The sequence below is a fragment of the Chelonia mydas genome, chromosome 10 (genome assembly GCF_015237465.2).
Source record: "Chelonia mydas isolate rCheMyd1 chromosome 10, rCheMyd1.pri.v2, whole genome shotgun sequence".
Taxonomy (NCBI): domain Eukaryota; kingdom Metazoa; phylum Chordata; order Testudines; family Cheloniidae; genus Chelonia; species Chelonia mydas.
The window spans coordinates 64,214,469-64,235,219 of NC_051250.2; the positions used below are offsets into that span (position 1 = coordinate 64,214,469).

Below are 20,751 nucleotides of genomic sequence, written 5' to 3' on the forward strand. Positions count from 1 at the left end.
GCAAAACCATTTGGACAATTTGCCAGGCTAGAATAAAATCTAATATTGCTTCTACAGCTCATTATTACTTGGATAATGAAAAAATACTCTCCTCTCTCACTTCCAAAAAGATCATGTAAAATTATACTAAATATACTTTTAGCATGAACTAAGGGGAGTTGGATAATAATCCTGATCCATCTATATCAATATTTAAAATGATTTTCATATACCACTATTTTAAGATATTACGTTTGCATGCGCTGATTTTACCAATTTTACAATTTGTGTGTGGTATTGTAAATTTAGGCAAATACTACATCTACTTCAAGAATATTGGTGCATAATTTCTTTAAGACAGAAGAGAAATACAGAGAATTATACACTGTAGCACTTAAAATGAGAATAAGTACAAAATTATTATTGCTTTAAAGTGTCAGAGGTGTATATTGTTCTAGTGAACCGTGTTTATTAAACAACAAATCTCTGTCCTGTGATGGTTTTAAATGTTATTCTATTATTTGCCATATAAATTAGGGAGCATTATAACAGCAAAAAAAGAAAAATCAAAGTGTGAGAGATGGTAATATGAGTAGTTATTTTTCAGTTGAAAATTTACTCCCCCCTCCCCCCAAACAAATTCTTATTCTTTTCAAGTTCTGTGCTGCATCATATTTACTTCATGATTATAACTAGCATTGGCCATCTTACATAACTCAAAGGGTTTTCTTTGCAAATTTTACTGTTTCTTTTAAAATTTGTTTTTATATTAGTCTCCTTTTTTCCCTACAATCTATTACATCATACATAACCATATGGCTTGGAAAATGTAAAACAACAGTTTACTGGCTATGGGCCAAATCCAGCAATTTTTTTAGTTGGTTCTTACTCAGGCAACCTCTCATTGACTTCCAGTGGGACACTGCCAGAGTAAAGACCGCAGGACTATATCTACAAGGGAAATCCTGGCCCCCTAACTTCAATCAGGCCAGGATTTCATCCTAAATGTTCCTACATAAAAACAGTCTGATTTTTTTTGCAACACTAATGCATACTACAATCATATTTTATCTGTTTATTACTTGTATACTGTCTCTCTAGATGAGTTTATATCACCACATGTTCCCAAATAATTATGCAAATTTGCTTTTTATTATACTATGCTCTTTAACCAATGTGTTGGTTTGTAATTTAACATTATTTCAAATTCAAGTAAAGGCTCTTAATCTGTGAGTCCATGTTTTTGCTACATATTAATGATTTTAATAAGTGTTTATTTTAGGATTTAATTACTACTATCTAGGTTTTTAGTAAAATGTAGCATATTTGACTCAAAGTTCAGGTTTTTTTGCAACACAAAATCCTCAATACTTTATCTACTAAATCAGGTATGAGATAAGGAGGTGTCTCTGCCACATGTAAGGTAGAGAAAGGCGGGAGGTCTCCCAGCATATTAAATTTAACCTGCTTGCTATACTTCATCTACTGCACATACTAGGAAATAACTAGTTTAGTGCTTTTGTTGGATAAGCAGAATAGAAAAAACAATACACATATAGAGGGCATGGGAGAAATCAATTTAGCAATGATAACAGGCTAGTATTTTCAGAGGACCTCCTGTGTGTGTATTATCAAATCAAAATATAAATCAGAACTCACTCACTTTATTTCCTCTTGATTTAATTCAGATGCCTACAGTTTGGAGAAGGGGGCGGGGGGGAGAACATACCCTCAGTGCAAATGAACATGAAAGAAATCTTTCTGAAGATGTGTTTGTGGCCATATACTAAACACATTTCCAGTCTGTGTTCAGATAAGAAAAAGATTGGACTAATTTTCTTTCCCCCAGACAAATGTTGTTTTCACAGCAGTAAACTCAAACAGCTCTTATTTTTATCTAACTTGTCTGTAAAATTATATCTATTACTGAAATGGACAAATCTGCATGTGTAAACTTCACTCATCTCTGTTAGGTGACTCACTAGTTTGCAATGCTCAGTGCTGGAAGTGGTAAACCAGACCATTCATTTTCTCTGCATGGATGATACCCCAAAAGAGTCACATCAGAGTCAACCAGCTTCTGTGGCTGTCAGGGATTCAGTTGCTGCTCTGAGAAATGTCTTCATATTCTATGCCAGCCCCACTGTATAATCTTAGAACAATGCAAAGATATTTAGAGGATTCTCTACATTTGAAAGAGGAAACCCCAACTTTCTCCCATAAGAAATGGAAATGCTGATGTAAAAACACTGTGGTTTCCTGTATCCTGAATGTAGGAGAGAATCTAAGCTCGATCCTGTCATAAAGCCACAGATGTAGATGAGGAACCCAGCACCCGTCTATCTGCTGGTTCACTATCAGAAGCATGCAATAAACTCAGATTCAAGTAGGGAAATCTCATTGTAAATATTTAAGTGTTAATGTATTGTAAGTGTTAATGAAAGATGCCAGATTGAGTCTTGCAGACAGAAATCGCCACTTTATCCATACACCATATATTGTACAACATGGACAATAGGCAAAGCTTCCTCACAACTAGAAATCTTTCAAAGATGACATAACACCATCATGTTGCATAGGCAACTTGAGAAGGACGAAATACATGATGGTTCTCATATTAATCAAGATTATGGATCTGAGGTACCAAGAATACAAATCAATGATTGTGAGGAGTCAATAAGTAATACAAGAACAGGGTCAAACCTAATACGTACATTATTTGCAATTATTTGCACATCAAACTTCTCCTAACATACAGAATGCAGTCAGAATAATGTGGCCCTATGAAAATCATAGCAAACATAGAAGACAGAACACATTCATCAAGCAGACTCTGATGTACAATTGTATTAGTTGCTTGTTGTTACATGATAATGTATTGAAGCAAATCCTTAATATTAATCTAATTCATTTCTCATAATTCAAAGTTAATTTGTTACAAATACTTATTGCAACAATTTAGTCAGCGTGGTTGAGTCCAAAAAAATAGCACCCCCCCCCCCCCCCGAAATCTAACCTAATCTTCATGTCTTCTGTGCTAGCAAAGCAAATTGCTGAATTCTGGGCCAGATCAATGATGACCCCCTTAGGCATAAGAAGAATGTTTATTGCACACACACACTTCAGTAAGGAGAACTTCAAATAAATCTTTAAAAATGATTAGTTATTGAAATATTGTGAATCATTAGGTTTTTTTTCCCCCCCGTATAACAAGACCTTCTGTATCAAACATCTCTATATCTCCTGGCAGAGACCCATCTCTTGGCCATACAGCTGAAAACTACAGAGTAAGTTTGGTCAATCATATAAGATAGTATATCCCACCATTAGGCAAAGGAATCATTCCGCATCTGACAGAAATAACCCCACTCTTCAGGCTCAAAGTTGAAGTGCAGAGTAAGAGCCAAGAGCCTCTCACTAGAGCACTAAAATAGTCATCAAGAGACAGATGTGAGGCAGAAGTCTCAGCCCTTCAGAATATTTAATTTCAGTTTTGCTTTCAACACCTATTTACTGTACCTTGCTTCTCCTAGTAAACAGTCAAACATTTTTCTCAGTTAATTTCAGAGACAAACTGGCACATGAAATCCAGACTGAGGAGGTATTCCTGTCTCAGTAATAGAATGAGACCAAGCAAGTGGAGAAGAGAGGTGAGGGATAGCTCTCTTAGCGATCAATTGCTACCTTTTGAAATAAATTTAGCTTCCCCTTATTACTGCTTGATCGTCCCATCATTTCAGTTCTAATTATGGAAGTCTTGCAGATTTATTAGTTTTTGTGCAAAATGGAAGTCAAAAACAGAGCTTATTTTGAATCAGTCTAAAAGGATTTACAATTAGGACTGGATGATGCTCTAGGAATTTACATGCTCTGTTAGTCTTGAAGTTTCATTGTAAGGACAAATGGCTTCTTAACTATTTCAAAAGCCTCCCCAGAATCTTGAATCATAACTGTTTTTAAAAAGTGAGAGAGTTTTTAAATGTGAATTTCCAGTATCAAGCCACCTCTCAAACCAGGAAATACCTTCTAGACCACCCCCATTCTGTTTTGGATGAGGACAAAATTCCTACAGGAAATGAGGTCTTAATGAGATCTTAGCACAAAATGGCAGAAATGTCACACAAAAACTTGGCCTTGTGAGACTTCTACTGTTTTGGACAAAATCTTATAAGAACATTACACAAGATTCAGCATCATTAATCAAACCTAAATTCTAGCCCATATACAACCTGAAACGTAACCTAGTCCAACTCGTAGCCTAGCCCAACTCTAAACCCTGCCACACTGAAAAGTAACAAATTTAATCTAGAAGTGGACCAAACTGCTACATACTGTATACCCACACACACAAAAAGCCAACATGATTTCATTGTTAACACAACTGCCCTGCACCTTTAAGCAGTGGTGTGGTGTTTGGCTGGCTGGCTGAATGCAGGGAACAGTGCTTTATGGCTGGGGGGAGGAGATGAAAACTGCTGAAAAGGGTCAGCATGGTCACTGACTCATCCCCTAGGAATGCAGGCTTTAAAAGGGGCAGCTCTGCACTGGAAGCCTCACGTTTACACAGAGGCAGGACCCAACCTCCCTCCCCTTTAGATGGTAAAATACCAGGTTTGGTCAAGACTTGCTGTGGGCATTACACTAGCTGCCCCTTTTTTAGGGGGGCTGGGAAGGAATTTTTCCCTTACCATCATACTGGCTTGGGTACAGTTGGGTTTTTTTTTTTGTCTTCCTGATAGCAGGCTCAGGAAGGGCTCTACTCATGCATGGCATGAAGGGCGGTAGGCTATATGTCGCAACTCATTATTTAAGTGTAAGGCAGAGGTCCAGTGCAGGTTCTCCATAGGAAAAAGTGTACCGTGACCAAATAAATGGCTTGGAAAAGGATTTAAAAAGACATTCACTAAAGGAATGAATGGGGGGTGTTTGAGGAGTCCTATGATTGGTATGGTAAGGAGCCAACCTCCCATTTTTATAGCCCACTTTAACCTTCCTACGAGGGTTGGTGGACGGTAAGGTTTCAGCAATGAATTTGCTGGAGGGACCTGGATGGAAAAAAAGAGGGGGAGCTGGTAAAAAGCCCCCATGTAATTACAGAACAAACATGGGGTTACCTCCACTGTATACTTTTATCTGCTGGGTAGTCATAGAATATCAGGGTTGGAAGGGACCTCAGGAGGTCATCTAGTCCAGCCCCCTGCTCAAAGCAGGACCAATCCCCAGTTAAATCATCCCAGCCAGGGCTTTGTCAAGCCTGACCTTAAAAACTTCTAAGGAAGGAGATTCTACCACCTCCCTAGGTAACGCATTCCAGTGTTTCACCACCCTCCTAGTGAAAAAGTTTTTCCTAATATCCAACCTAAACCTCCCCCACTGCAACTTGAGACCATTACTCCTTGTCCTGTCATCTTCTACCACTGAGAATAGTCTAGAACCATCCTCTCTGGAACCACCTCTCAGGTAGTAGAAAGCAGCTATCAAATCCCCCCTCATTCTTCTCTTCTGCAGACTAAACAATCCCAGTTCCTTCAGCCTCTCCTCATAAGTCATGTGTTCCAGACCCCTAATCATTTTTGTTGCCCTTCGCTGGACTCTCTCCAATTTTTCCCACATCCTTCTTGTAGTGTGGGGCCCAAAACTGGACACAGTACTCCAGATGAGGTCTCACCAATGTCGAATAGAGGGGAACGATCACATCCCTCGATTTGCTGGCTATGCCCCTACTTATACATCCCAAAATGCCATTGGCCTTCTTGGCAACAAGGGCACACTGTTGACTCATATCCAGCTTCTCGTCCACTGTCACCCCTAGGTCCTTTTCCGCAGAACTGCTGCCTAGCCATTCGGTCCCTAGTCTGTAGCGGTGCATTGGATTCTTCCGTCCTAAGTGCAGGACCCTGCACTTATCCTTGTTGAACCTCATCAGGTTTCTTTTGGCCCAATCCTCCAATTTGTCTAGGTCCCTCTGTATCCTATCCCTACCTGCCACTGTATCTACCACTCCTCCTAGTTTAGTATCATCCGCAAATTTGCTGAGAGTGCAATCCACACCATCCTCCAGATCATTTATGAAGATATTGAACAAAACCGGCCCCAGGACCGACCCTTGGGGCACTCCACTTGATACCAGCTGCCAACTAAACATGGAGCCATTGATCACTACCCGTTGAGCCCGACAATCTAGCCAACTTTCTATCCACCTTATAGTGCATTCATCCAGCCCATACTTCTTTAACTTGCTGACAAGAATACTGTGGGAGACCGTGTCAAAAGCTTTGCTAAAGTCAAGAAACAATACATCCGCTGCTTTCCCTTCATCCACAGAACCAGTAGTCTCATCATAGAAGGTGATTAGATTAGTCAGGCATGACCTTCCCTCGGTGAATCCATGCTGACTGTTCCTGATCACTTTCCTCTCGTGTAAGTGCTTCAGGATTGATTCCCAGACATCTAATAATAAAGTTGAGGCCTGATTAAACCCATGTCAGATGTCTCCTGTCCTTCTTTCGGTACAGTCAGCCAATAGAATAAAATGATATGAACTGGATGTGATAGGCGATGCCAAGAATGGAAACTCAGGTTTAAATGGTTCCAGCAAATCTGATACAAAAGATACACAAGGCTGAACCATCTTGTAATATCTCCTGCTGATCTGTAGACATATCCTAAATTTAGTATACAAAAGGCAATAGATTATAATCCAAAGTATAAGAATAGAATGACTGTATCTAAGGAAACAACAACCAGAAAACACCATGATTGCCAGGTAATTTTATCCTTAATCTAGATCAGATTTTGAACTACCTGTTCTCACTGGCAAATGCTTAGTCACATAAGAAGTCATATTGAGCCAAACTGCTCACTATTTTGAGTAAGAGGTTAAGAGTTTGGCCCTCCATCATATTCTGTCTCACCTCAAAACATCCCTGAAAGTGGAGGAGATTGTATCTGCTCCACTTGGGAGAGTTTACAATCTCTCTTATTGAACAACTCCAGAACCAGTCTACCTGTAAAAAATTAAAAATTTAACCTGAAGTGTTTCTAAAAATGTACAAATTGTTGTTTCTCCTTTAAATCAATGGGTAAAGTACTTCCTTACATAAGGAAGTGGAAAGTGGAAGCATCTTTGAATTAAATTTTCTTATTGCTAATGTGGATAAAAAAATATTTATTTTTACATGGTTTTTTAAAAGGATAAATTACTTTGTCTCCTCTCAACGTAGCCATATTTGTCAATGTTTACAATCTGTTTAATTATCTTGGGTAAACATCTCACATTACCGCACTGGGCTCACCTTTTCTAGGAAAATACATGGAATTAACTGACATTTCTCCATTTTGTGAGGACATGTGATCTTGTGGCACTGGATTGGGTCTCAGGAGGCCTAACATCTATTCCAGTTTTTGCAACTTACTTATTCAGTGACCTTGGGCAAGTCATTTTATTTCTGTTTCGCCATCTGTAAAATGGGGTTTAAAGAGCTTTGACATTATGGATGAAAAGCCCTATAAAAGCAGATAATAAAAGTAGTATTGTTCTAATAAGTGTTATATGTAGTAAATACCTTTTACTAAAATGTCGAATCAGGAGCTGGAAATAGCTTAATGAAACCTAATTTACTGTCTGGACAGAGGAGTGTACAGTTTCAATTGGTATCTCAACACAGTAAGTATTTTTCCAATTGCTATACAGAAATTACAGTACTTTGGTAGCCAGTTTGATTCCTGATATAGTCTTTGTTGAAAGGCACGGGATCTTCTTGTTTGCCACTTCAAACTAGCTGTGTTGTCTGAATTGTTGAAAGTAACATTTTTAGATTTGTAGGGTCTTTGAGTACTCAGTAAATTGGACTGTGTGTTGTTTTTTTTTAAAACCTTGGAGTTCTGTAATATCCCAGACATCTGTAAGTATGTACTCATACTGCTCCATGCTTCAAGATGTATCACATAATAATATACTGTGGGACATTTTACTCATCACTGCAGAATTAATTTGGGCAAGTCAAGAACATTACTTTCCTAGGATGGCACATTGCTTTATTGCATAATTGACCATCTAGGACTATATTTGGGAGCTGAACTTCAGTTGTCCATATTAACCATTGACTTTATTGTTCATTTTTATATGAGCTGGTGGAAGTGTCATATGAACTGACTAGGGTACAGCAAGTTAGAAAAAAATTAAACAAATGTTAACAGTGAAACTTTGAGTTTCATGACAGGTTTCAGAGTAACAGCCGTGTTAGTCTGTATTCGCAAAAAGAAAAGGAGTAGCTCACGAAAGCTTATGCTCAAATAAATTGGTTAGTCTCTAAGGTGCCACAAGTACTCCTTTTCTTTTTGAGTTTCATACAGCAAGAGCACAATAGAGGTTAACAATTATAACTGCTGTATTGTCAGACTACAAGTTTCATAACACATTACATCATTTGTATGCATGGAAAAAGTTGTGTGTAACAATTGGTGTTGAAAAGCTGGAAATGGATTTTCACAGATGTGGCTGACAACTGCATGCATAATACATAGAGGCAATAAAAATACTGATGCAATCAATATGCCTTATTGACATGTTATGCATTTTGCTTGTGAAACAAAGGACAAGGTGAAGTTGAATTTATAACGGGATTTGTTCACATAACTCCCATGTACTGCTTACTAAATTAACCTAATATTCATAGGACTTATCAACAGAACACTCAGGTATTCTAAACACAACCATCTAGCTGCTCAGCTAGTGTATGTTTGCCTAGCCTCATTAATGTCAATGGAGCTTTGCCAATTTACCCCATCTGAAGAGCTGGACCTTTTTATCCTGGGAAATAATATTTTAAATTATTGTCATTAAATTATAGTAGAGAATAACATGGTATTAGCGAGTATTTGCTAATACAATTTTCAGTATGTTATATTTGGTTTACAGATCAGCATTGTAATACAGACATTTGACACAGTATCTCAGCTTCTCACTTTTCCTTGTGGATATTTCTATAAATTATGATTTTGTGTCTGTGTAACCATAGCTTGCATTTCAACTGGCTATAATGGGAGCTGTAATTCAGTGCTAGTACCCACTGGTGCAGTCCACCTGTGGTAGAAATAGCAGCAACTGTAGTATAAACTGTGCTCATGTAGGCTAAATAGGGCTAGCCAAAAGACAGGTAAAATGATTGAGTTCTGTCTACATGACAGCTTCCAAGGGTGCTACCACTGGCAGTGAAATATGGCTCCCATTTTTACCAATGTAGGTAAGGTTATAGGATTGGATTTAATTTGTTGTAACTAGCATTTGCTTTGGGAATGGGAAGCAGAAAAGCATCTGGGTTTTCACTTGACCTTCTAAGCTTAATTTAATGTTTGTAAGCATAAGCAATTTTTAACTGGATTTAGTAGCTCTGCTATGATTCTCAGAGAATATGGGGATGGTTAAGTAGGCATAATCTTATATTGGGAATTTGACACTTAAGGCTAAAACAATAGGTTGGCATGACCACATGATCCAGACATTTAGTTTAACAAAATACATGCTACACCTCTACCCCGATATAACGTGGTCTGACATAACGTGAATTCAGATATAATGCGGTAAAGCAGCGCCCTGGGAGGTGGGGCTGTGCCCTCCAGCGGATCAGCACATCAGCGTGTCTGGCTCCCACACGCTGCTCTGAGTGGCGTGTTAAGGGTGCCAGGCAGGGGCCATGGAGGGGAAGGGGAACAGGGGTCGATTCAGATGTGTAGGGGCAGCATGGCGGGACTCGGCCAAGCTGCGGTGACCTGGGGGGTGGCTCATGGCTGGAAGTTCATGCCCCAGCCCGGGGGCCTACAGCCAGAGAGAAGGTCCGTGCTGCAGCCCTGGCCCTGGCGCCGTGCCTCCCGTGCCCTGGCCAGGGGGTGCTGCGCACTCCGCTGAGCTCGGCAGTTTTGCCTCCGCCGCTTCGCTCAGCTCCTGCCTCCCTCCCACACCCCGGCCAGTGGGTGCTGCGTGTTCTGCCAGGCTGGGTGGTTTTGCTGCCGCTTCCCTCAGCTCCTGCCTCCCTCCTGCGCCCCCACCCGAGACCCTCTGCCCCTACTAACAAAAATGATTTAGTTCGCAAGTTTACAAACATTTTTATCCTAAAAGAAATAAAAATATATCTTTCCTAGCAAAATTTCAAAGCACATTATTTCTTTGTACACTCTAATCCCTCTACCCCCAATATAACGCAGTTTCACCTATAACACGGTAAGGTTTTTTGGCTCCTGAGGACCGCGTTAAATCAGGGTAGAGGTGTATATGATTTTTTTTTTTTTAAGCAGAATATCATCCAAAGGAAATCAGAGTCAGGGTGTTAATAACTCAATGTGTAACCATAAGTGTAAACAAGGATTGTGCCCACTTTCATAACGCTTGTAACCAAAAGAATATCTGCTTCAGAGGCAGCAACAATCACCAACTATCCTACCATCATCAGTTTAATCCAAACTCAGTACATTTGGGTAAACAGACTAGTTAAGTTTTTGGATAACAAAAAATCCCCTATGTTGCTACATGAGCTTTTAAATATTTTTTCATAGAAGAATTTGTAATAAATATGCCTCACTTTACTTCCATTTCTTCCACGTCTAGCTTGCTTTAAAATGTGTTAATAGACACAGGGAGGTGCTGTAAACTTTGAAAAGAAGCTGATCAAACTTTGTCTGTCTTTGTATTCTTGATACATTGGAACTGCATGCAAGACACATTTATAAATTATAAGGCAATGTTCTCAAAAACTACAACTAATGGGAATTGAGTTTGTACTAGTAATCTAGCAATTTTAGAATAGTGAATTGATTCCAGTTTTTAAAATTTGACATTTAAATATTTAAGTGGCTGTGTACAGTACTGTCTGTGTGTAAATCAATAGTATTACCTCTGATTACTGGGAATCTGTTATCTATGCAATTTATTATCTAGGATTGAAATCCTAGGAACAAATTTTCAAATGTTGCACCTGCCAAATTTACATATGCATTTCTAGTGCTTGTAAAGCCTACAGCTGCTCATGGGAAAAATAGGATCATTGAGCCCTGAATTGCCTCCTTGTGTTCACAGTTATAAATGATGAATGGGCAAATGTGGAACTTTATGTGCATATCAGTTGTGTGGAAGAATCAGCACTATCTTTGAAAATGTATCCCAAAGTATTGTGTTACAATAATCTTTAAAACTGGTATAATACTTATGAGATTGTGTGTCTTTCCTTCTCATGGTTGACAAACTCAGAGGTAATATCTGACATATTAGGTTAAATATTTCTCTGTTTTACATTGGCATCCGACAGAATAAGCCAATACACAGGCTTTTTAGCTGATCCACAGGGTGATAAGATGGCGGGCCAAAAAAAAAAAAATTAAGAAAAAAAGAAAAAAAAAAAAGGCGATACTGGCTTAAGAGGAGGGCAGGATAGCCAAAAGGAGGCATTAATTCAGTTCCTCCCTACTGCAGCTTCTGCCATAAAGACCTGGTGGAAACAAAAGCCGCACCCTCTGACAGTAGCTCTGAAGGAGGGTGAAAGCGAAAATTGAACCCCACAGAGTGAACATGATACTGACAGTACTGACTTGTCACTTCTGCTAGCCAAGTTACTCCAACCCCACACTTGCTTCCTCCCGTCACAGTTGCTTGCACTATTCACAGAACAACCCAGCAATTGACACACAGCACACTAGACGATATATAGAGAAAAAAAAAAAGGAGTACTTGTGGCACCTTAGAGACTAACAAATTTATTTGAGCATAAGCTTCTGTGAGCTACAGCTCACTTCATCGGATGCATTCATCGGATGAAGTGAGCTGTAGCTCACGAAAGCTTATGCTAAAATAAATTTGTTAGTCTCTAAGGTGCCACAAGTACTCCTTTTCTTTTTGCAAATACAGACTAAGCTCTGGTCTACACTAGGACTTTAGGTCAAATTTAGCAGCGTTAAATCGATGTAAACCTGCACCCGTCCACACGATGAAGCCCTTTTTTTTGACTTAAAGGGCTCTTAAAATCGATTTCCTTACTCCACCCGTGACAAGTGGATTAGCGCTTAAATCGGCCTTGCCGGGTCGAATTTGGAGTACTGTGGACACAATTCGATGGTATTGGCCTCCGGGAGCTATCCCAGAGTGCTCTATTGTGACCGCTCTGGACAGCACTCTCAACTCAGATGCACTGGCCAGGTAGACAGGAAAAGAACCGCGAACTTTTGAATCTCACTTCCGGAGACTGCGGGAACTGTGGGATAGCTACCCACAGTGCAACACTCCGGAAGTCGACGCTTGCCTCGGTACTGTGGAAGCACTCGGCCGAGTTAATGCACTTAATGCACTTAGAGCATTTTCTGTGGGGACACACACACTCGACTATATAAAACCGATTTCTAAAAAACTGACTTCTATAAATTCGACCTAATTTCATAGTGTAGACATACCCTAACACAGCTGCTACTCTGAAACCTGTCATATAGAGAAAACTCACTCCAGGCCATTTTTGAGTGGTTGAATCTCTATGGTTTCTTGGTGGGGCTTAGATTGATTTAGAGGCAGCAGCTGTGTGTAGTTTGGCAAATAATGTTTGTTACTATATATTATCCACTGGCTATGTTTTATAGCAGAGTGATTCACTTCTAAGGTCCACCTTATGAGCAAAGGCAAAATTCAGTCTGGTGAGAAAGTCAAATGCAAGACCCTCCACAACATTTAGGCTTCACATGTAGGCGGTGCCGCCAGTGCTAGAGAATAGCATTTCAGAAATGCAGCTTCAGCCACCAGGGCTGCAGGTCGGGTCTTCACAGTGGCCTAATAGTTTGGTGGGGAGTGTGATAATGAGGAAGGACCATGCATCTGTGATTGCTTGGACTTCATATCTGAAGTGAATTTCACCTCTTTGGAGCCCTCCTAATGCTTACTTTACTGACCACTGAAACAACCTTTGGCAACAGATCAAGTGTATCTATGACAAGTAAATGGGTCCCATGCACCTAGGTATTTTACGATTAGCTACCAAAAAAAATTAAAATAAATAAATAAATAAAATCAAACAACCAAGTTTCGTGCAACTTCATAGAGCCACTCCTAAACTAGCTAATTACAAAAGCCATCCTCCACCAAGACAAAGTGTTATAAGACTCACCCTCTTCGAGTGTCCCTTTGCAGCAAGGCCCAACATTGCAGTGCTCCATCAGTTTCCCCACAACAGTCTTAAGCCAAGCCACTTTAAGATATTCAACTCCTTCTGGGTTCAAAAAGGACAAAAGCATCAAAATAAAAGAACTTGCAGCCTCCGAGGAGCTCAGCTTCAGTCCCCTTCTTTATAAGCAGACTCCCAGCAGCAATAGCCTGTCTCCCTGTCTGTCTGGCAGCACCTGTGCTGCAATCAACCCAAACATCCAGATCAGGTCTGTTCTCTTACCAAGGGCCTCCAGCAGGTCTTAGTGCTGAACCAGTTCCTAGCTCAAGCCTGTTTTCTCACCTCATATTGGAGGTAGCCTGTCTGCTCTCCTCCCCAGCCAGGGCATTCTGCCCCACCCAGGCTGTCTCTAAAGTTTCAAGTAACCCTTTTCAGACAGTTCACTACTACTCAGGCTCTACAGAGTCCTTTTCCCACTCTTCTTTCAGACTGGTTTCAGGCTAAGTCATTATGCAAGGTAACCTATTTCCCCTTGTTTTTTCCTTCCCCACCCCCCAGACGTTCTTGTTAAACCCTGGATTTGTGCTGGAAATGGCCCACCTTGATTATCATACACTTTGTAAGGAGAGTGGTCACTTTAGATAAGCTATTACCAACAGGAGAGTGGGTTTGTGGCGGGGGGGGGGGGGGGGGGGGGGGGGGGGAGAGAAGAAAACCTGGATTTGTGCTGGAAATGGCCCAACTTGATTATCATACACATTGTAAGGAGAGTGATCACTTTAGATAAGCTATTACCAGCAGGAGAGTGGGGTGGGGGGAGGTATTTTTTCATGCTTTGTGTGTATAAAAAGATCTTCTACACTTTCCACAGTATGCATCCGATGAAGTGAGCTGTAGCTCACCAAAGCTTATGCTCAAATAAATTGGTTAGTCTCTAAGGTGCCACAAGTACTCCTTTTCTTTTTGTTCTTACAATCTAAGATGTAATCTGCCACAATTTGCTCCTCTGGAGGCTAGCTTCCCCCTAACCTGTTAATCCTTAGGGCTTTTTCTCCTCTTTGGCTTATCTCCCACCTCTGTGCTAGCTACAGAACACACACATGCCAGCTCTTTCCCCAAGCCTCCAGGGGACTCTAGTAGCATGTCCCTAGAACTTCCTACCTGGTTCCTCTTCCTCCTTTTAAGTCCCACACTCTGCATAGGCATAGCAGGTACAACTAACTGAACAGTTCAACATGGCTGACTAACCCAAGGCCTTCTGGCCCTTAAAGGGGCAGGCCACCCTTTTACATGAAGCCTTTTACATTTTTCTAATAGCAGTCCTAATAGAAATTAAGGATCCCCCAAATAACCCCCCCCCCAAAAAAAACCCCAAAACAGGTTGTAATGTCTAATATATCCAAGCTATTGCCAAGCATGCCATATAATGGCTGCTGCACTTACAGCATTAGTGTATTCCTAAAATTGCACTAAGCAATTTAAATGATCTAGAAGACACCTTGAGAATTAAAAGCAAAAAGCTGTGGATAAAATTTGACTCTGTTCTCAATGATTTGTAATGGATGATTGGCTCTTTGCATTATTTTTCCAAGTAAATAATAACTTTCCAACTTCTATTCCACAAAGCATCTCCATCTGTCTTCACATAATTTGGCTTCGAGACATTTTGTTTACTTCAGTAAATTGTGATCAATCAGTACAGGTTTGTATTGTATTTGATACATCTTGCTGACATTTACTAACTAATAATAATATTTTTATATTCAATATTAAATTTCTTCGGAAAGCCACAAATATAATGACAAAATTTCTGTGTATAAACCTGCCTACTCTGTTTTAGGCAATGAGCCAGTCATTCCCCTCCTTTCCATAAATGGCATTAGATCCAAAGAGAGAACAGAAAAACGAGCAAGAAGAGTTTCTTAACCAGTATGTCAGAAAGTCATAAAAAGCCTCACAAAATCTGAAAGTTAGCAGGTTTGTTCTTATTCCTGTCACACAATATACTCACACTTTTCTCATCTTCATATGTCAAAATATGAAGTACTATATCTAGGCATTTGAGAAAGGGAAAACAATCAAATTTATTTCTTAAGACTTATGTCAAAATATATGATTGCAAGAACACTATTCCAAAGTGGTCAATTCATCTATCTAGTAAACATATCAACATAGCAATTACATTTTGGAATTAAAGTGTAGACACTTGAATGTCCAAATTAATATACTGATGCACAGACTACTTGATTGAAAATATTTGACTCAAGCTGACATGCCTTCATTTTTTTGGTTGCTTCTCTATGTGACTTGAGAAATATATCGGTTGTAGCCATCAGTTTAGAGAGTATAATGGCAAATGCAAAAAGATTTGACAATTACCACACTTTTCTAGGAATTAAGGGAACTATGTAAATTAACAAATTTTGCACTGAATTATTGTTTTGTCTTTAATTTGAATAAATCTATTGTATTGTTCTGTTATATTTTGGGGGTATAGTATGAACTACTTAATGTGACAGTTTCTGAAATTACACTTCCATCCAGATTCTAAAGGAACAGGGGGGAAAACAGGAAATGTACATAATGGCTAGGATGCTGGTTTAAACAAAAAAGGTAACATTGGTATTACATGCCCCAATCCTAGAATTATCCAGATGTCTTATGATATATGTGGGGGGAAAGGCTTGATCTAGTAATCACCTGTGAACAGTCTGGACCTGATCCAGCCAAAGCACTTAAGTATGTGTTTTAACTTCAAGCACATGAGTAGTCCCATTGGCTAGAAAATTAAAGTAGAAAATAACTTTGTGAAGGAAGGCATATCTTCTCCTGACACATTGGAGAAATTGTTCAAAAACACTTTATCACTGGGACAATATGACCCCCTAACGTTGGCAAAATTTTAATAAACATGAATAGAACATTTCAGGATTAGATCTCCAAGCATTTTACAAATATGAAGAAGTATCATTCCCACCTCTCATTTCCCCACCCCCTTTTTATTTTTTTTTTAATTTTGAGAATTTTGAGGTATGGAGGTATTAAGGGGTGCATTTTCAAAAGCATCTAAGTTACTTAGGAGCATAAATCCATATTCAAATGTGATTTACTATCCAAGCCTAACTGCAAGTCAATGAAACTTATGCTCCTAAATCACTTAAGATAATATTTTTTAAAGTGCCTAAGTGAGTTGGCCAAGGTTACACAGTCTGCAACACGATAAAGCAATAGAACTCAGGTCTCTGGCCAGTGATCATATTGTCTCCATAGTTACACAAAACAGATTTTCCTAGGGGCTAGATTAAACTGCATGCCTGATATTTCAACAACAAAAACAATTTTTTTATTCATGAATTTATATTATTGGCTCACTTTCACTAACTATATCCCCTTTCAATTTAGGGGTAACCTAGCCACATATCAGAGGAATTTACAATTACCCTTTTTGCACAAATTACACAGGAAAAGCATAATTTCCCCAAACAACTACATGAACTTTGAGCCTTGGAGGAGTGTCCTCTGCAATACAAAAGATATAGGACAACATACAGAACTGTTACCTTCACATAATTGGACACTGTAATTACTGAAGAGCTTGAGGTCATGAATTGTGAAATGATGCATTAGTGATCTCATTCTGAAGGTTAATACAACATTCATATGGTTATCCAAATATTTAATATTTTAGTCTGTTATTTTCACAATGCAGTTACAGGCCCATATTCTCAGCTGAGCCCAGCTTCTCCTCAGCTGGGCAAAGTGGGGATGCAAGCTACAGCTCCCGATCATGCGGCTGATTCTATGCTGGCTCCAGACCCAGCATAGATTTATTTATCCTGCCTTGCTTTCATCCTCAAAAGGCCATCTGCCAACTGCGGATAGCTGACAACACCTTGATATGCCCTCTGTGCTAGTGGTTTCAGAGAGGGTAATGTAGGAGTCAGCTATGCCAGCTGCATGCCTGCTGCAGTTCACCTCAAACTGCTGGGGACACCTGGACAGTTTCTAGTCCCTTTGTGCTGTTGGAGTGGCACAAAGGAGCCAGAGAATCTAAATCACTGCATGTAAAGACTTCAATTTAATAATTCTCAAAAGCATACTGTTAGAAGCATGAAACAATACCAGTGATAGTTTGTTTGACTTTAGTAGGCCAAAAGTTGTCACTCTGCATTTAAAAATATGAATCTGATACTACAGCAAGTGCATTTAATACACAATGGGTGACCTTGTCTAACACGAAAATTCTTAACAAATGATACACGGAAAAGCTTCATTATTATAATACTAAGTAGCGGGCATCTGTGAATTATAATGAACGTTGAGCAGTGGAAACTCCAGTTACAGTACAATGATTGTAGAAGGAAAATCTGTAAATAGCTACTATGTAACAATAAGGGTTGTTTGTGCAGTTTTCTTAGTATGTATTCTTCTAATCCATGTGTTAAATAACAATCTAATTCCAATAGGATTTATAGTGGATACAAAGTAATTTGTAACTTCTTTATTCTCAGAATTTTAGTCATGTAAATTTACTTATGCAACATTACATCCATTTAGAGTAAGTGACTAGATAAATGCTTTTATGTTCAGTCTTCAGACAAATGTTTGTGTAACATACCAAAGAGTGTGGGTATATTTTAAATTTTTAATACGCTAATCTAAGAGTTTACAGACTAGCTAAATAAAAGTAATAGTTTTACTATTTACCGGGTTTTCTCCCAAGATTTTAAGTTAGGATTTGAGGATAATCAACACATGGTTTCAACATTTACCTGAAATATTAGAGAAATTCAGAAAAGAATTAAATACATTTTAAATCAATTTCAGTTTGATTTTAGATAAAGTTAAAAGATATTTATGTGTGTGTTTGGGGGGAAGGCTACCAAAGATGATGATGATTAGTGGTAATAATTTAAAATATAGTCCTAAACCCTTTAAGGATGGCCTGTAGGGCTCTCCCTGCCCATAGTGCCTGATTCAACTCTCAAAAGAAGGCTTGATCCTCTGCCCTCAAATGCTAATACCAAACTCCAATGAGTACAAATGGAAACAGAGTTTGGCCCAGATGTGTAAATAAGTAATGTCTCTTAAAAATGTTAATTTTATGAAATAATGTCAAACAGAATATGAAAAGAATGAAAGAAAGCAAACAGTACAGTCATGTCAGCATTCCAGAGAACACTACATGAACCAAATCCAAGAAATAAACAATGAACATAAATAACTTTTTTTTAAAATGGCTCCAGTGCTGTGGGTTTTTTCCCCCTTGAGTTGAGGATGACATGATACATCATAGTACTACAATACTTAAAGTTGTTAATTGTTAAAGTACTTCTTTTTAAATATAGATCTCCATATCAGCTAAACAAAATATCAGATGTTGATATATTATTTAATTTCTGTAGTTATTGTTGACTTACTAACTCCCCCATTGTTCCTTTAGCGCTAATCAAATATGAGTCATCAATAGTTTATGGGAATATATAATTTACTATATTCACAGTTAGCCCATTAAATATAACCTCTCTTGTGTTAACATATACCTATTTATATTGACCGTATCTATCTGATCTTCTGCACCAAGTATTTTTAAGACACCCATCACCTTCTTATCTGAGTGCAATGTTGAGGAATACTCTATTTAGGATGGACTATTTGATATGTACCGTATGCAATATGCAGTCAGGTTTACTTTGATCTGTTTCCCAGAAGAAAACATTTTTACCTCATGACTATTCTTGATGTTAAACAAAATAAATCTGAATTGTACACCCACAGAGAGAGTCCATAACTGTATTTATTTCTCTGACATATGTACAAGAAGAAGCAGATTCCATATATAAAAATGGTAAACTCTTAGCATTCATCATATTTGGACAACTATAAAGAATTTTTATTAGTTGTACAAAGATGTAATTGTTCCAGAAGTACAGCATCCTCTCTTATTTCAGTATAATATTCAAAATTTTGATACTAAATCCTCATATTAAAAATGGCCTCCTGATACAGCTACACAGGCTCATTATAGTTGTAATACTCTAAGTGGTTTTATTTTTTAAAATAATGATATATTACACAGCTGAGGAGGGGTTAAGTTACTGACTAGTGGAAAAGTTCTCTAATCCTGAGAACTCATCTTCATCAAGGAAAAGATGGCTCAGGAATTGAAAGACTCATGTTAGGAGAAGCTCACTCATGTCTAAAGAGAGTAATATAGTCAAAGGGTGAAATCCTGGCCCCACTGAAGTGCATCACAGACCTCCTCTAGGGATGTGAGGGCCCTCTGTGAAAAACAGAAATGGGACTCAGGGTCTGGTATGGAGGGGCTAAGCATCCAGTGTGCAGTGAGTGAGTGGGGGCAGGACAAGAGAAGAACATGGATTGGGTTGGAGGGTTTACGATATGAATATTCTCCAGGCCTACTACCACGCCGTTAACTCTAAAAAAAGGGCATACTAATGCCTCTACACAGTATCTCCAGTATTATCTTATGCCCTTGGGAAAATAATGACCTTCTCACTTCCCAGATCTGAGCACTTGGAAGAGGATTTTCCCTTTATGGGCCAAATCCTAATCCCACTTAAAGTGAAGTGATTTCAGTTGGACCAGGATTTGGTACTTAAAGTCCAACACACTAAAATATAACCAATATACAGTAAAACTTCAGAGTTACAAACACGAAAGTTATGAATTGACCAGTCAACCACACACCTCATTTGGAACCAGAAGTATTCAATCAGGTAGCAGCAGAGACCCCGCCCCCCCCAAAAGCAAATATAGTACAGTACTGTCTTAAACGAAACATAAACTACTAAAAAAAAAGGGGGGGGGGGAAGCAGCATTTTTCTTCTGCATGGTAAAGTTTCAAAGCTGTACTAAGTCAATGTTCAGTTGTAAACTTTTAAAAGAACAACCGTAACATTTTGTTCAGTGTTATGAACATTTCAGAGTTACAACCAACCTCCATACCCGAGGTATTTGTAACTCTGAGGTTGTACTGTATGTACCTTTTGTAAGCTTAATTCCAAAAATCTTTAACTGAAACTCTTCAGTGCTACTGTAATACCAATAATAGCAATAATAAAACATTTACTTCAGATGCAAATACAGTTTGTGTGTACAAGTCTGAATTTCTGTATATAAAAAATACAGCCATGTAAAATTACACACAAATGTTAGAGGTTACATATAAAATATGTTCCCCAAAATTTTTGACTTACAGATTGTTGACGTTATGAACTATCGTTTCAGCAGGCAGAAATCCAACTATATTTACGTAAAAGTGTTTCTGCAATGAAACATTTGCAACTCATGTGAATACCAGAATATATCCAAAAACACTGTGGGATTAAGGCTGTACAACCTCTCCCCCCGCCTCCCTACCACAGCACACACTTGTTTGCTTATACATTATACAATGTACAATGATACATGATTATACAGTGATCTCCAGTTTGTGGAGATCATTAAAACCTCATGACATCAATAGATGCTAAAGGCAAGACAAGAATTGTGCCAGTTGTGACATGGAGGAAATGAGAGGAGAGGGGCATTCCCAAAGCTCCCCAATCTGAAGCTGTATAGTACTTAGTACACTATTAGTGTTATCTGTTGTCATAGGAGGGTTTTTACCATTTTT

The 20,751-nt window shown here is 38.7% G+C and overlaps 2 protein-coding genes across 8 annotated transcripts in view; one reads left to right on the plus strand and one right to left on the minus strand.

Annotated features, from left to right (window-relative positions):
- FAM227B (family with sequence similarity 227 member B) overlaps nt 1-20,751 on the minus strand; it is a 218,353-nt gene that overhangs the window by 109,904 nt on the left and 87,698 nt on the right. The window lies entirely within an intron of this gene.
- Nucleotides 1-20,751, plus strand: part of FGF7 (fibroblast growth factor 7) — a 67,547-nt gene that overhangs the window by 1,967 nt on the left and 44,829 nt on the right. The window lies entirely within an intron of this gene.